The sequence below is a fragment of the Taudactylus pleione genome, unplaced genomic scaffold (assembly GCF_031769625.1).
Source record: "Taudactylus pleione unplaced genomic scaffold, aTauple2 ptg000484l, whole genome shotgun sequence".
Taxonomy (NCBI): domain Eukaryota; kingdom Metazoa; phylum Chordata; class Amphibia; order Anura; family Myobatrachidae; genus Taudactylus; species Taudactylus pleione.
This window is the reverse complement of record NW_028284886.1, coordinates 6,464,802-6,482,184: the sequence shown is the minus strand read 5'-3', so window position 1 is coordinate 6,482,184 and position 17,383 is coordinate 6,464,802. Positions and strand designations below refer to the sequence as shown.

Here is a 17,383-nt window from a genome sequence, read left to right as displayed (position 1 = left end):
CGCTGCACATCACTTCTGGGTCCCTAGCATGAAAGGGAAATAAGCTCAACTGTTTGCCAGCTGCAGGTTGGCATTGACACTATAGGTATCCTAATAAAGGGGTTGGGTATGATATACCGACGTGTAGAATGCCGGCTGTCAGTACACTGCCAGCGGCATCCCGATGGCTGCAATCCTGACGGGAACGGTAAGTAGTGTTCCCCTGTCCTATTTACCCCCTAACTCTAACCCTACCTACCCTGCACCCCAACCCTCCCGGTAAGTGCCTAAGCCTAACTCTCCCTCCTTAGTGTCTAAACCCTAATAGAGGTATTGTGACTTTGGCCATATCGAATGACAGGTCGGCATCTAGAACTGCCTTGCGAACTGCTAACATTTACTTTTATACATATGTGATTACTTTCACAGAGATTATGAAAGCAACACCTAGGTGTGCGGCGCTGTAGAGGGAATGTGCGTAGTTACCACAATAAAAAATAACACCAAAATCTGCCATAGTCACAGAAAGACTACACAGATGGCCATTAAGTCCCCTCTCATGCCACGAACCCACTACCGTGAGATTTCATTGTAGGTGTGAACATGCTGCCTTCTACTATTTACCAACCTCTTAAATTACCCCCCCCCACACCCTTAACTCTCAGTTCCGCCAGGTTTGTGCAATCCGTCGCATCCCCCCAATAATTCAACACACATCCTTGGCCACTCATGTAACCATCAGTGTTCTGGAGAGTGGTGGCCATTTTCTTGTAGCACTTATCCTGCTTATTACCACCAATGTTTCCTCCAAAGTGGGTGGAGAGTGATGACATCATCACCGATTTACACACACCCGCCCTCAGGGAGATTGCTAGACTCTTCAGGGGCTCAGGGAGACTGTTTCGTGGAGTTTCCCTGACATTGTGGGAGAGTTGACCAGTGTGCTTTAAAACGGGTGTATATTGCAAACTTGACCTAGGCACATCCAACGTTTTTTTTGCATGGAGCTCAGAGGGGCTTCTCGGGCTGGGTATATAAGATCCTAATTATTGAGCACCTCTAATGTGAATGATTGAAATACACTCTGCAAAGGCCTGAGGAATATGTGTGCGCTGTATAAATAATGGATAATAAATAATATAATGTCGCTACTGTTTACATCACTCTGCCAGGGCTAGGTGGGCTTATCTTTAGAATGAGCGTACAGACATCTTCACCAGTAAGACAGGTCGGCGGTCTGATGTGTGTGTGTGTGTGTGTGTGTATATATGGAAGCCCTTCATTATTTCCATTATAATCCCCTATGTTTAATATTCCAACTGTTTTAGGTTTCATGTGCGTGTTAAATCTATTGTGTGCCTGTTGCATTAAATGGGCCATTAAAAGGCTTTTTAACCTGTTGTTCACAGTGTGAGACACTTTAGTATGAGCTGCACTTTATAACACAGTAGGATGCTTCCTAAATAGATGTATAATCTTGATAATAGAACCAGCAACAGAGTTTCTTTGAAAGTCAACAATTTTATATTCAAACCATAAAAGTTATGGAATAAGGCCGAAAAAAAAAAAGTTGAAGTACTGTATGAAAACTTATGTTGGGTACACACTTAACTGTGTACCCGGCGATGCGACCCACGATCCCTGCGCCGACCGACTGACCTATCGGGCGGTCCGTACACACTGGGCGATTCGGTGCCCAATATGCCGGCCCCTGCCACATAGCGCTGCATGGGATCGTCAGCCGCATTGCACAATCTCCTGCGTGTACAAAAGATCAGGCGTTGCAGCTGATGACCCCACGGGAGCGCACACTACACGATGTAGTGCAGACACATTGCACGATATTGCCGAGTTGTCGTTCCGATGCTTCTGAATCGGGCAAATCGTTAGCAATATCGTGTAATGTGTAGGGGCCTTCAGTTCAAAGATGTCTTCATTCTCCCAAAACCAGAAGGGTCTGGTCGCATTGCTCACAAAGTCGGGTAATGGATAGCCGGCAAGAACCAGCGATGCTCGTGCACACTGAGTCCTTGCCGACCCCGACTGCCGAACTTGACGAGCGTCGTCAGGTTGACGGGCATGTTCAGAGATAGGAGGTCGGGGTTCGTCACTGAATGACGTTCAGTGAACGCCGTTCAGAGCGGGCACCGCACCTCGGCGACCTGAAGGTCTGAGCGCTAGACGTTCAGACTTTCAGGTCGCCTAATGGATAGGCACCTTAATACTGCATACATACGGAAGAACTTGAACAACCATAGATATCGTTGATAGATTTCCCTCCAACTTTCTGTAGTGCAGGGCAAACGATTTTGGTTGTACACACTGATGGCTTAACTGAAATATCTATCATAGATATCTATCTTTCTACTTCAGGGTCCATAGGGTATCCACAGGATACCTTGGGGTATAGGTGTGACGTCAGTCATCGGGCACCAAAGAGTTAAGCTTTCAGCCTCCCAGGATGCACTAGGTCCCCCTCCTATACCCCGGCCCCGAGCCAAGGCACCTCAGTTTAGTTTGGTGCCCGGCCGGAGTCGGGTTCACCTGTCGGAGTGGGGGCTAGAAGAGCCCCTGAAGCTTTCTTCTATGCAGCTGTGGCTGCACATCTGGATGTACAGCATGGACAGTCAGTCCTGACGTCCATGCTGTCTTCCCTACACCCCCGCCAGTACCAGAACGCCGGTACCGATCCGGGGATGCTGGTGAGCATCTGGGGTCACAGCTAGCGGTGACCCCAGATGTTCCGGACCATGGCCGGATTCAAGGGGGACAAAGGTAAGCAGCGGGGTCCCGCGGTGGGTCCCCGCTGATCACATGGTCCTGAGTCCCCAGGCAGGGGGCTCCCTGGGGACTGGCTGCAGCGTGGAGCCAGGCGACCAACCTGCGCTTCCACTACCCCCTGGGACAGCGGACCGCAGCAGAGCGGTAGCGCTGCGGCGTCCCAGGGGTTAAATGCATGCCAGGGGAGCGCGCCTTCCCTGTCTCACAGCCGGCTCCTCCCCCACTGCACACAGCCCTCTCTGCACGCTGCCGACTGGTCCTGTGGCAGCGCTCCTCCCCCAGGCCAGCCTCCTCTCTGCTCCTCGGTGGCCATCTTCCTCTGAACGCATGGTGAACGTTGCTGGAAGCCTGGACGGAAGCATCGTGGTCTGGGTCCCCCCGCATACCTCTCCTCCGATTTGGGTCAGGTCTGTGTATGCTGCGCTGTGTCCTACCAGGCCCTGTGTCTGCGTAGTTGATTGATCAGCGCTGTTAGTGCAGGAATTGATATTTCTTTGCATTGTATGTGACTGTGCTAGCGCTGCTGCCTGTAACTTTTCTTCTAAACTGTCAGCTTTATTACTATCCCTGTTCTTTCTGCTAAGCCCTTGCGGTGCGGTGCTGCAGGGTGGTCTCTCGCCTATTTGATATAAATTGGTGAGAGGGGTCACATACTTGGTGCCATCATGTCTGAAAGTGATTTTCCTCTCCGGCTACAGTGTACTACGTGTAAAGTACCGTTAGCGGAGGGGGAGGGTAGCGCGGAGGGCCTCTGCCGGCAGTGTTTGTCCATGGCGCGGCCTCTTACGGTTACAGCACCGGTACAGGAGCCGTCCTGGGCTTGTTTTGCTCAGGCGCTTACAACCTTAGTGGGCCAGTTAGCTCCGCAACCCGCGTTTACGCAGATGGGTTTGTCCCAGCAATCAGTGGTGTCGTCACCCATGCAGGGTTTCCCACGACAATTGGTGGTACCCCACAGTCTCCCTATTTCCCCGCTCCCGGTTTCTCAGGAGCCGGCGTGGGTTAACTCCCTGACGAGTTCTGTACAGCACTTGTCGGATGTGTTGCAAGGGGAGTCTGTGATCCGGCCACATAAACGGCCGGTGGCGTCTCTGTCGGCTCCTTATGAGGATGACGAGGGGACGTCTGATGATGGGGAGATTCTGGATCCTTACGATCAGGAACCTCTCCATACTAAGGACGCTGATGCTAAGTCCAAAGTATATATTCCTGGACTTATTCGGGCAGTCCGCACAGCCTTGGTGATTGAGGACGAAGTTCCCCCAGCGGCTAAATCTAAGTATGCCTTTTTTAAAGATGTGAAGGGCGATGCCACAGTCTTTCCTCTTTCAGGTCAGTTAGTGGACCATTTAGAGGAGGCGTGGAAACAGCCTGGCAAAAGATACCAGCCGCAGAGGCGCCTGGCGGTGGCTTATCCGTTCGCGGATAATTATTTTGCAAAGTGGGAGTCCCCTCCGTAGTGCCACATTGCCGATGCCATCCATGTCCTCCCTTAAGGATGCTACGGACCGCAAGGTGGAGATCTGCCTGAAGTCTGCTTATTCCCTTGCGGGGGGGGCAGCACGACCGGCTATGGCCATTTGCTGGGTTGCCAGAGCGATGGAGCGCTGGGCGGATTCATTAGAGGCATCTTTTGATTCCGACTGTCCGGCCGAACAGGCGGAGTTGATTGGTAATCTCCGTGATTCGGCCACTTATATCAACGAGGCGGCCTTAGACATTAGTACTCTGGTGTCTAGAATTTGTTCAGCAGCGGTGGCTGCTCGTCACACCTTGTGGCTGCGATCCTGGAAGGCGGACGCAGATTCCAGAAGGGGTCTGGAGGCGTAGCCATTTACCGGAGAAGTTCTCTTCGGTCCGGATCTGGATAAGATTGTGGCCACGCTGCTCCTTCTGGTTCTGGACCATCGTCCTTTCGGTCATCTAGGGCCCAGGGCTGGCCCAAACCACAGTCTTTTCCTCGACAGGCTGGCCCTAAGAAATCGTCCAAGCCCCGGAAGCAGGCATGGAGTACCAGACGTCCGGCCCCCAAGCCAGATGACAAGCCTGCGGCCTGACGGTCCGGGCCTCCCTTTGGGGGATCCCAAAGTGGGATGCCGCCTGCTGCAGTTCGCCCAGTGTTGGTCGGTCACTACGACAGACACTTGGGTTCTCGAGGTGGTCTCCCACGGGTACGCCCTCTCCTTCCGGCACAGACCCCCGGCTCGATTCTTCGCCACGGGTCTACCATCAGACCGGAACAAGGCTACGGAGCTGCGGAAGGTATTGCACACTACGCTCCAGGCTGGAGTTATAGTGCCTGTTCCATTCTCCCAGAGGGGCCAGGGTTTCTATTCAAATCTTTTTTTGGTACAGAAACCCAATGGGTCGTATCGTCCGATTCTCAACCTCAAAGCTCTCAACAGGTCTTTGCGGGTACCGATGTTTCGGATGGAGACCCTACGGTCCATCATTCTGGTGCTGGAACCTGGGGACTACATGGTGTCATTGGACATACAGGACGCTTACCTGCATGTCCCTATTCTTTTGCGCCATCAACCGTTCCTCAGGTTTGCAATCCGCAGCGACCACTTCCAGTTTCGGGCGTTACCTTTTGGCCTGGCGACAGCACCACGTGTGTTCACCAAGGTGATGGCGGTCATGGCGGCTTCTCTGCGGCTGCAGGGAGTCCGCATGTTGCCGTACTTGGACGACCTTTTATTGGTGGCAGGATCTCCAGAGCTCCTTCTACGCCACTTGGGCCTGACCATTGCGCTACTGCAACGGCACGGCTGGATAATCAACTGGCAGAAGTCCACTCTAATCCCGTCTCGGAGGATTCTGCACCTCGGACTCTTATTGGACTCGGAACAGCAGAGGATCTTTGTGACGGAGGAAAAGATCTCTGCTTTACAGTCGAGGGTGCGCAGTTGTCTGCTCAGTCGCCGGGTGTCTCTACACTCGGCGATGAGGTTACTGGGCTCCATGGTGTCAGTGTTAGACATGGTGGAATATGCCCAGTTTCACTCCAGACCTCTGCAGCACTTGATTCTGTCCAAGTGGAACGGGCTGCCGCAGTCTCTGAAGTCCCAGATGATTGTGCTCACCCCGGAGGTTCGCCTGTCCCTTGCCTGGTGGTTACAGACGACCCATCTCAGCGGGGCTGGGGAGCAGTTTCGGGTCCACACTTGTTCCAGGGCAGGTGGACGCCGACAGAAGCGGAGCTTCCAATCAATATCTTGGAACTCTGTGCGGTCTTCAATGCTCTCCAGCATGCACATCGGGTTCTCCAGGGTCGCCCGGTACAGGTCCAGTCGGACAACGCTACCACCGTGGCCTACATAAACAGGCAAGGAGGAACCCTAAGTCGGGCGGCTCTCGTGGAGGTCTCTCGGATCCTGGTATAGGCGGAGCGCAATCTTCCGGCCATATCAGCGGTCTTAATCCCGGGAGTGCTAAATTGGGAGGCGGACTTTCTAAGTCGCCAGGACGTTCATCCAGGGGAATGGTCCCTGCACCCGGACGTTTTTCAACTGCTGGTGGACAGATGGGGTCTTCCAGAGATCGACTTCATGGCGTCCCGGCACAACAACAAGTTGCCGGTGTACGGGTCTCGCACAAGAGACGAAGGGGCGTCTCTGGTGGATGCTCTGTCCGTCCGGTGGACGTTCCGGTTCGCATACCTGTTCCCTCCGGTCTCCCTTCTTCCACGGGTAATCCGGAAATTCAAACAGGAAGGAGGGACGCTCCTGTTGATAGCTCCCGCGTGGCCCAGACGGCACTGGTTCTCAGACCTTCAGGGTCTGTCCGTGGACAGTCCTCTGCGGTTGCCGCTACGACCGGACCTTCTGTCTCAGGGTCCTTGCCTTCACCCGGACCTGACTCGGCTGTCTTTGACGGCGTGGCTGTTGAGACGGCCATGCTGAGGTCCCGGGGGTTTTCCAGCTCTGTAGTGCGTACCATGTTGCAAGCTCGGAAACCGTCTTCCGCGAGGATATACCATCGCGTGTGGCATACGTTCTTCCAGTGGTGTCGACCGAGAGGTTATGCACCGCGGGAGTTTCGTCTGTCTCGGATTCTCGCCTTCCTACAAGCGGGACTAGATCATGGGCTTCGCCTTGCTTCTTTGAAGGTACAGGTTTCGGCCCTGTCTGTCTGGTTTCACCGTAGGATTGCTACAATCCCGGATGTGCGCACCTTTATGCAAGGTGTTCTCCGCATTCAGCCGCCCTTTGTTCCACCTGTGGCGCCTTGGGATTTGGCTGTGGTCCTGAGGGCTCTCCAAGGACCGCCGTTTGAACCACTGGGCTCAGTGGATCTTAAATGGCTGACAGCTAAGACTGTTTTCCTTCTGGCTATGGCTTCGGCCAGACGTGTTTCTGATTTAGGGGCTCTTTCTTGTAGACCCCCTTTCTTGGTTTTTCATGGGAACAGGGCAGTGCTCCGCACTCGGCCCGAGTTTCTTCCCAAAGTTGTTTCCCAGTTTCATGTTAACGAGGAAATCGTTGTTCCGGCCTTTAACTCACCGGGTCTTTCCGTGGGTGAGGCCTCTTTGGATGTTGTGCGGGCCTTAAGGACTTATGTTGACCGCACTTCTTCGTTCAGGAAGTCGGACGCTTTGTTTGTCCTCTATGGCTTCCGCAAAAAGGGTTAGCCTGCCTCAAAGCAAACTTTGGCAGCCTGGATCCGTATGGCTATTTCTGAAGCTTATCTTCATGAAGGCCTACCGGTTCCTCCTTCTCTGAAGGCTCATTCCACTAGGTCTGTGGGTCCTTCGTGGGCAGCTCGACATGGTGCCTCTGCAGTCCAGATCTGCAAGGCTGCTACGTGGTCCTCTGTCCATACCTTCGTGAGGTATTACAGGTTTGACACCTTCGCCTCTCAGGATGCTTCCTTCGGGCGTCGGATTCTCCTTTCAGCACAGGAGCGTCCCCACCCTTAAAGGATACTGCTTTGGGACATCCCCAAGGTATCCTGTGGATACCCTATGGACCCTGAAGTAGAAAATATGAGATATGGTAAGAACTTACCCTTGTTATCTCTATTTCTACGAAGTCCATAGGGTTCCACAGGAATCCCGCCCTGTCGCACCTGTGCTGCAGATGGGCTTTGCTCTGGTCACCGGTTTTTCCGTCTCCCTCTGGTGAGAATGTGATTCTTGTGTGTATCCAGATCTTTTTTTCTCTCTCTTCCTTCTCCTCCTCCGGCCTATGGTTTGGTAACTAACTGAGGTGCCTTGGCTCGGGGGCGGGGTATAGGAGGGGGACCTAGTGCATCCTGGGAGGCTGAAAGCTTAACTCTTTGGTGCCCGATGACTGACGTCACACCTATACCCCAAGGTATCCTGTGGAACCCTATGGACTTCGTAGAAATAGAGATAACAAGGGTAAGTTCTTACCATATCTCATATTTTTTACTGGCATATCTTTACAAAATCGTCCAAGTTGGCCTGCATGCATGAAGATCATAGATATCTTTATCGTTTATGCGGGAATGCGCATCGTTGGTAGTTGTCAGGTTGGTGACTGCCAAAAAGTTAAACGATATGGTTCAAGTCGCTCATAAAAGTCGTACCATGTGTACGCACCGTAATACACCCGTGGTTTTTGTCAAGGACCAGCCAGGAGGGTGTTTGCATCCGTTATGAAGGTCGCTGTTTCCTGCGCTGGTTCTTGGCGTGAGAGGCTTGGAGCGATGTCAGCAAGCTACATCAGTTTAGTCTGTAGAACAATGCATGGCGTAGTCGGGCCACTAGCTGAAGTAAAAAAAAAAAAAAAGAGATAAGCCAAAGGGTCATGCGGAAATCTGGTCGAACGGCAAAGCAAACTAATTAGGTTGTAATGGATTTTCCATGTGTTAAAACTGTATTTGAGACGGAGAGTGTGAATGGCAGGTGGTAACTGGCCTAAATGAGGTTGCGCAGCTTATGGTGCATACGCACGGTCAGATTTTCTGTCAGATTTGAACGATAACTATTTTAAAAATCGTTCATATCTGAAAGAAAATCTGACATGTGAGCCTGTAACGATGAACGATGCGCGTTCCCGCTTGTCAGATAACGATATCTGACATCGGATGTGTTTGCAGTCAGATTTGGACGATTCCATTCATTTTAATACTGTCTGAGATCGTTCAATCGTTGGTAAAATCGTTCAATCTGACATATCTGACCGCGTGTATTAACCATTACAGCAACCTCCCTAGCTTTAAATAGCGATTGCTACTTTTGACAATGATCAGCGATTCACAGAGGTTGCAGTTAGGACCTCATTCAGACCCGCTCGCAAGCGGGTCGATGGTGAGGGCCTGTGCTCGCGCAGCGCTCGCACTGCACAAGCCCCGGAGCGAGTGACAAATGCTCTCGCTACAAGAGGGGGGCGGCTGTCGATGTTTATCGACAGCTCGCCCCGTTTTGCAGTCGGGGTGGGGGGATGGCCGGACAAACGGAGGCGTTCCTGAAGGAACGCCTGCCGTTTGTAGGTGGCCGTTCTGACATCAGTGATGTCAGTAGGGAGCTTCCTGCTCTGTTAGAGCAGGAAGCTGCCTGGGGCTTGCGGTAGACGAGACCCTACCCCAAGGGTCTCGTCGCAAGCCCCGATGGTCTTGACCATTGCGACCATCACCTAGTCACTCGCTAAAGCTGTGGGTGGTAACCCACAGCTTAGCGAGCTGCCAGGAGGCCGCCTTTCAAAAGAAAAGCGGCCGCCCTCATTCAGAGCGAGCGCTCGCTTTTTGCGAGCGGCTCTGAATGAGGTCCTTAGATCGTTCCCCTTTTTGGCTGCACATGCCACTGACCCGTTAAATAATACTCCTTAGCTGATCACTGTCATTTTTAAAAAAGAAATGCAGCGTGCACCTCCTACTGTAAAAAGTTTTATGTTTTTATTTTCTTCTTATAGGGCAGCTGTACTTGAAGAGCAGCACACACAGGTTTTGTTGACCTCTGCATCACTATGGCTTTTAGGGGTTAGAAGGAAGAGAATGTTTGTGGCCATCTGAGCAGGGTGGGAGAGGTCAGGCATCATCATGGCCTTTTCCACGCGATCTTCATTGTGGCAGGCAAGGTTTGATGATATCATGTATAGTATCACGACGCAGTACATATGCCAACCTAATACTGATGACACAGGGGTTAATGCACGCCAGCTTATGTAGCTGGTGTGAAAGCACATATAAATCTTGTTGGACCCTACTCCAAATACTATGACAACACTGAAGAATTTTCAGTTATGTTAACACTACCAAAGTGAACTCTAGGCCTGATTCAGCCGTACACAAAAGTGCTCTGCTGATTGCAGTTTCCTGATTATCGGGAATATGGGCGTGCGCAGGACCCATTCTACGAGTGTGCAGAATGGATCCCGCCTAGTCGTACGCAGACCCTTCAATGCTTCTGTCTGATTTAGTTAGCGGAGCGCGGTACCCTGCCCTCCTGCAGCGCAAAAAGCACCCTGCCCTCCAGAAGGAGGGCAAAAAGCGTCCTGCCCTCACAGCCTGCGGCTGCCATCTTCACCCGCGTGTCGCAGTGTCCCGCGGGTGGGGAAATGTGCGGTGACCCAGTCACCGCCGGAGAATAGACGCCGGGCGCATGCGCTCGGCATCTATTCTCCCAGTCGGCAGCGCTTGGGGGCTGCCCGGCGTGTCCGTAAGTGCCGGGCATGCCCCCAAGAGTGACAAAAAGGGGACGCGTCTTATAGACACGCCCCCTTTTTGATGATCACGCCCACTTTTCGGGCGCGTGCACACAGGAGCGCACACTGAAGTGCCCTCTCTAGCTCCGGCGCCCTGCCTGCCGGAGCTAGAGTGAACACTACTGACTGACATGCGTGTAAGCCCTGTTTTCTGGGAGTGGGAAGCCCAGGGTCTGTGTCGCAGTCTCCTGGGCTCGCAAGTCGGCCAGCCTGAGTAAGGCTTATTCAGCTGGCTGGGGGCCCCGCGCAGGCCGCCATCACGACCATTGACCAACGACAGTAATCCCAGCCTACAACCTCCGTCGCGGTGCTGGGTTCGCAGATGCAGCAGGGGGTGTCATACATTTGCATATTAAGCAAGGACATAATTGCAAATCTGCCTGCGTGCAACTTTTCAATTGCAATCCTTGCTGATTCAGGGCCTGATTCAGAGTTGCTCGTAAGCGGTCGCTCGTTCGTTCTGACCGGTGTTCGCTCATCTGCGCATGCGTACGGATTGTAATACGCATGCGCGAACCAGTCAGTGCAGCCGAAAATCGTTTGTTCGCAACATTGCGAATGCCTGCTATTTTGAGTGACAGGAGGAGGCGTATATGGGTGGTAACAGGGGAAGGTGCATGAAAACGGGGAGTGGAATTCAGAACGCAGGCGTGCTTAAAGGTCAAAACAGGCGTTTAATGGGTGTGCATAATTAATACAGCAGTGTCAGCGACCACGTCACTTGGTTTTTTTTTAGTCAGAACTACTCGCAAAAAACCAACCACAAGAATAGCGAGCAGTTCATACGCTGGTCGATGTACTCGATTAATCTAATAAATAGCGGACATGACGTATGATGCGAGCGGCCAGGGGGCGTATTTTTCAAAATTTCGACCGCAAGTTTTGCTCGCTCGTTCAGACTTAGAGGCGTGAACAGACCGCAAAGTGCGAACGGTTCATTTGAATAGCCACCCCTTTTTTTTTAAACGAACGACCGCAAATAGCGAGCGGCTCTGAATCAGGCCCTCAGTCCCTCTGTTGCATATGTCTGAGTGCAGTAATGTAAGTGTTTTATCCAAAAACCTGTCTGCAGGAAGAATATAATACTAACATTCTCCGCAATTACCTCTCCCTAATATTTAATTACAGCCCTCTAATATCACAATGTTTGTCATTTTCTGCCGTATTGAGAAGGTCATTATAGCGCACATATAGCTAATATGAAATCTAAATTGAAATCATTGACCAAACCAGCGGGCTGTTTCCTGTGGAGTTGTGTGGGTTTTTTTTTTTTCTCTCTCTCAATCAGTTCTTTTCTATTTCCGCTATATAATAACGCTGTCGGCATGCCGCTAAGCATTTTTATTATATATTTTATTTCTATTTACGCCACAGAATTCCTCTCTAATCTTCTCCTTATATTGTTCCCTGCCCATTTGCATTCTGAAAATGCCTTTTACATTCCCTTATCTCTTTTCAGAAGGCAGCCTTTTGATTTGAAAGCACCCTAAGGTACACACAATTAAATCTTCCTTTTTTTTTTTTTTTTAAAGATTTAATTGAGCCCAGGAATACAGGAAATGGAAAATGTTGCTCTAACTCCTCAAAAGTGTTAAAGAGACTAAGGCCCTCATTCAGAGCCACTCGCTATTTGCGGTCGTTCGTTCTAAAACAAGGGGTGGCTATTCAAATGAACCGTTCGCTGTTTGCGGTCTGTTGACGCCTCTATGTCTGAACGAGCGAACAAAACTTGCGTTCGTTTTTTTTAAAAATACGCCCCCTGGCCGCTCGCATCCTACGTCATGTCCGCTATTTATTAGATTAATCGAGTACATCGACCAGGGTATGAGTTGCTCGCTATTCTTGGGGCTGGTGTTTGCTACCACAATTTTGCGAGCAGTTCTGGCTCTAAAATAACCCAGTGACGTGGTCAATGACGCTGCTGTATTAATTATGCACACCCATAAAACGCCCGTTTTGACCTTTAAGCACGCCTGCGATCGGATCTCCACTCCCCGTTTTCAAGCACCTTCCCCTGTTACCACCCACATACGCCTCTTTCTGTCACTAAAATTATCAGGCATTCGCTATTTTGCGAGCACTTGAATTTCGGCCGCACTGACTGGTTCGCGCATGCGTATTACGATCCGTACGCATGCGCAGTTGGGCAAACATCGCTCGGAGCGAACGAGAAGCGACTTGCGTCCGGCTCTGAATCAGGGCCTAAATCATTTGCTTAGTTATAGACGAGGTCGGGTGGAGATGCGTGGGGGCAAATAGAGGCTGGGGACTCGCCACTGAAAGTTCCTTGTCATAATAAAACCCATGCATGTGCCCTTTAGGCGGCCGTAAATGCTGACCGGCTGTGTGCGCGGCAGTTTTTGCTGCAGGTTGTGATGTCATTTAATTTATGAGGGCCAGCGCTGCTTTTCTAAAGCGTATTAGGGGATCAAAGAGGCTGCGGGTGGGTATTAATTTTTTATTTATTTTTCAAAAAAGTGGTCTATGGGCAGAATTCAATTGTTTTCAGCCCCCTTCGCGCCCGACGGAGCTATTCAATTGTTGCCCCTTCGGGCGCGAATAGCTGCCAATGCTCCATTTCAGCTCGCAGTCCCAGGGGGGCGCGAACTGAAATGGGCGAAAAGTGACCTGTTTGGACGCCCAAACGGCACTTTTCGCGATCGCGCCCAGCACTTTGGTCGGGGCAAGCCGATTTACGCGGCTAAACCCGACAACTTTGGGCGCGATCAGTGCGAAACACAGGAATAATTGAATAGCGGACCGCGAAATCAATTGAATACCGTCCGATGTGTCACTTATGTTGGTGATGCAATAACGTCCGTATTTCCATCTGTATACTCTGCATACAGTGTAGCCTTAAAAAAATATATATATGCATGTTGTTATTTCCTTATATTTTATTATTCGTTACAATGGTTATCTCCTTTTTTTTTTTTTTTCTGTTCATATTTTTTTATTACTTTTGTGTGTAAAAAAAAAAAAACCACCCCTAGATTCCAGCTGACACAGCTGACCTCTCATGGTTTTACATCGCGCACAGTTGGTAAAATGTTACAGCTGTAACAAGCAGGCCTGTAGGTTAAACGCTGACATTTGCATCTTGAGATTGCAGCAGTCCAGCTGATTTAATAATTGGAAGTAAAAGTGCGCAGGTTTGCAGGAGGGGGCACCGGCTCGTAGTTACAGGACTATGGCTGCTTGAAATTTTGTTAAGAGACAGAGCAATGTAAGATACAAAGCCCCTACCCCCTTACTCTTCACATCGAGATTTAGGGAAGCCGGCGGACGCAATGCCGACTGTTGGCTTCCCGACTGCTGGATCCCGGCAAGGGTTAAATGACAGGCGTCAAAATCTCGATCGAAGGGATGCCGTTAGAGCGGACAGCCGTGGGGGGAAGGAGGGTTTGGTTTAGGGTTCCCGGGGGGGACTTAAGGTTAGGCAGCCCCCCGGGAGGGTAAGGCTAGGGGAATGGGGAGTTAGGGTTAGGCACAACCCCCGGGGGGAGGTTAGGGTTAGGCACCCCCCTGGGGGACTTGGGTATAGGCGGTGGGGAAGGGGGGGTTAGGTTTAGGCACTTACAAGGGGGATTAGTGTTAGGCACCACCCCGGGGGATTTAGGATTAGCCGGCGGGGAAGGGGGGGATTAGGGTTATGCACTTTGGGGGTAGGTTAGGGTTAGGCACCCCTAAGGGAGGGTTAGGGGGTAGAATTGGTTAGTTTATACTTACCTTCCGACGGTCGGGATTTCCACCTGTGTCGGGCTGCCGCTGCCGGGATTTGAACAGTCGGCCTAATCATACTGATTCCCCGTATTTATCTGGTTTGTCGTGTATGTTCATGTTTTATATATGCTCTGTTTTACTCAATGGCCGTTGCTGTGGCGCCAAGCAAATCGGTGATAATTAAGGTGCCCATCCACTAGACGATTAAGTTGAACGATAACGATCGTTCAGTAGTTTGCAAAAATGTGTAAAACAACCAGCGATGTGCGCTCCCGCTGGTCGCTTAGACATCTGTCATCGTGCAAACATGCTGGTCAACCTGACCATAACGTCAGCTTGAGCATGTTTGCAGATGATTGATGAGCCTGCACGGAACGACTGCTCGCTCAGTGCAGGCTCATCACAGACTGACAAACGACTGCACGATCACAATGTGGTTATCGTGCAGTCGTTTTCATGTCTGCTAGTGGATGGGCACCTTTAGTTATCAATTGATGGCTTTCTGTCCTGACGTTCCACAGTGACGTATGAAGTGATCCAAGGCTGTCTTTACTCCAAGCAGCCGATCTCCTCGCTGTTCCCGTCTAATGGCACATAGCCAGCATGTTGTATGTGTGCATGAAAGCCAGCTACCATTAGGCAATTGCATAGTGTACCATGGGTTAGAGGGGGCTAATTCACTGAATGAGTGACGTGTTACTCATCCAGTGTTTTAATACCCCTGCAGAGCCCCCAGCAGAGTCTTACCTGTGATGCTTTCAGCTACAGATCCGCCATGTCTTTGCTGGGCTGGGAGTTTGGCACTTGGATATGATGTCACAGCTTCACACACCCGAGTAACAAACGATACCGCTGGCACCTCCTGACTGTTATAGCAGGAAGTGGCGTAGGATGTGGGTGATATTTCCGAAGGGGGCTCCTTCTGCATAATTATATAAGTGGGAGCTGACTCCCTATACTTCAGTTCTGCTAAATATAATGTGACTATTAGTTACTCAGGAACTTTGACTCATTAGTATACCTCGTTTTAAGTGTCGTGTTTATCTTTATCAAGCCCAAAGTTGCACCCTCGCCACATAATGGCATTTTCTACTTCAGGGTCCATAGGGGGTCCACAGGGTTGACCTTGGGGTATAGGTTGGGAACCAAATCCGGGCACCACGCAGTTAAAGCTTTTAGCTCCCAGGATGCACTGGGTCCACTCTCCCTATAACCCCACCCCCAAGCCAGAGGCACCTCAGTTTAAGTTGGTGCCCGGCCGGAGTCGGGTCACCGTTAGCGCAGGGGGAGCTGATTAGCAGCCCCTAAGCTTATTTTATTTTTTTAGGGACAAAGTTTTTTCATGGACTTTGGACTTTTCAGAGCGGCAGCGTCGGACTGTCCATAGGACGTCTAAGCTGCCGCTCCGTCACCCCGCTGGCGCTGAGACGCCAGTACAGATCTGGGGATCTCAGCGGGACCCCAGAGTCTGTACTAGCCGGACTCTGCGGGCGCCCAGGACTGCTGCCGGATCCACGGGGAGCAGGTAAGGTCGCGGATCACCGCTTGCGGTGATCCGCGCATTTCAAATGCAGTCCTGTGCCTCCGGTCTCAGGGGACAGACCGGAGGCGCCGGCAGTGGCGGCGGGCCCCCCATACCCCCCGTGTGTCCACTAGACCACCAGGGACTTAACGATCGGTGCAGGGAGCCGGCGTCCCGGGGGTTAATAGCCGGCCAGGGGAGGCAGCCTTCCCTGTTACAGCGGCTCCTCCCCTCAGCTCAGCGCGCCTTTCAGTATCCATAGTCTGGCGTCGCTGAGCTGCTTCCTCCGCGGGCCACGCTTCCTCTGAGGTCTCCAGCGGCCATTTTATCTCTGTGGTGCAGCAGAAATCTCTCAGGATGGCAGTGAGTCCAGTCCCCCTGCGTACCTCACCATCAGGTCAGTGTACACAGCGCTGTAGCCTTCCCAGACACTGAATCTGGGCAGTTGAATACAGTGTAATAGTGCAGTATATTATATGACATGTTTATGTATATATGTATATATCTGCATTGTATGTGACTTATGCTAGTGCTGACTGTACTTTATTCTCTCACCTGTCAGTGTATATCTATCCCTTTTCTTTATCTGCCCTAATACAGCTGTACTTAGGGTGGTTCTGAGACCTCACATTTATATACTTGTTAATATTTGTGTGGTTTGTCACATACTGTTGCGTGCTGCACGTTGCCATATTTTAGATGGAACTGTGTGTTGCATACGCTGAAAATGGGTCCCTGCAGCTAATTTTTGGCATCAGTCAGGACCAGTATAGCGCTGCTTAATATTTCCGCCAAGATTGGTCAGATATGTCTGACCAGGAGATAGAGCGTTATACTGCACCCATTTTTACTATCCTGCAAGTCATGTGCTGCAGGTGTTAGTGCGGAGGATTTGACTCATATAGGGTTCTGTATGTGGCGTCATCTGGTGCCGGCCTCTTTCACGACCCCCTTGGGCGGTTTGTTTTCTCTGGATCCTCTCAATTGCGGATCGCCGGGCGGGCCCCATTGTTGTACCTCACTTGGGGTTACTTCACCATACTGCCCTTTTCATCTCAGGGTATCTCGCAGCTTCTTGCACTCTTCCCCTGTGACACAGACTACCGCTCCCTGCAGGGGTTTTTCGCAGTATATGAATTCCCCCTGGTGCCACAATAGTCTGTCATTCCCCTTGCAGGGATTACCACAACAGCCACCCTGGGTGGATGTCGGTTTCTACGAAACGCTAATTGGCGTGGTTGACGCCCTGTGGTTACTTCCCAGTTGGCTCTGCCGTGAACTGGGTACTGTTCGGGGCTCTTTCCCTCTTACACGGGGGGAAGCCTATTTCAGGTATTATTATCCCTGCTTTAGGGCTGGTAGCAGGTCCATTCTGGTTAGAGTGAATGTTGACCTGCACCTGTATCATACACCCTCAGTATTGCGTGCCTTCGGGTTACCTGTTGCTGACTAGCGGGTGGATCGCATAGCGGGACTCTGGCTGTTGCCAGATAGGAGGTGTTACAACAGTGTTTGGCCTCCTGTCCCAAATTCCCTGAGGGTCATCACGAGCCCCTCCTGGGGGGGATGGGCGTGTTACTCGTCTGATTACAGACGTTACTACGCCTCCCCTTCCTGCGTGGTCGGATTCTTCGGATCCGTAGGTGGTAACTCTGCCTGAAATCAGTATACTTGCTTTCAGGAGTTGTTACCCATCCTACCATGGCTA

At 51.3% G+C, this 17,383-nt stretch overlaps 1 protein-coding gene across 1 annotated transcript in view; it reads left to right on the top strand.

The window, feature by feature from the left end:
* The window catches only part of MLYCD (malonyl-CoA decarboxylase), a 62,088-nt gene that overhangs the window by 852 nt on the left and 43,853 nt on the right, over positions 1 to 17,383 (top strand).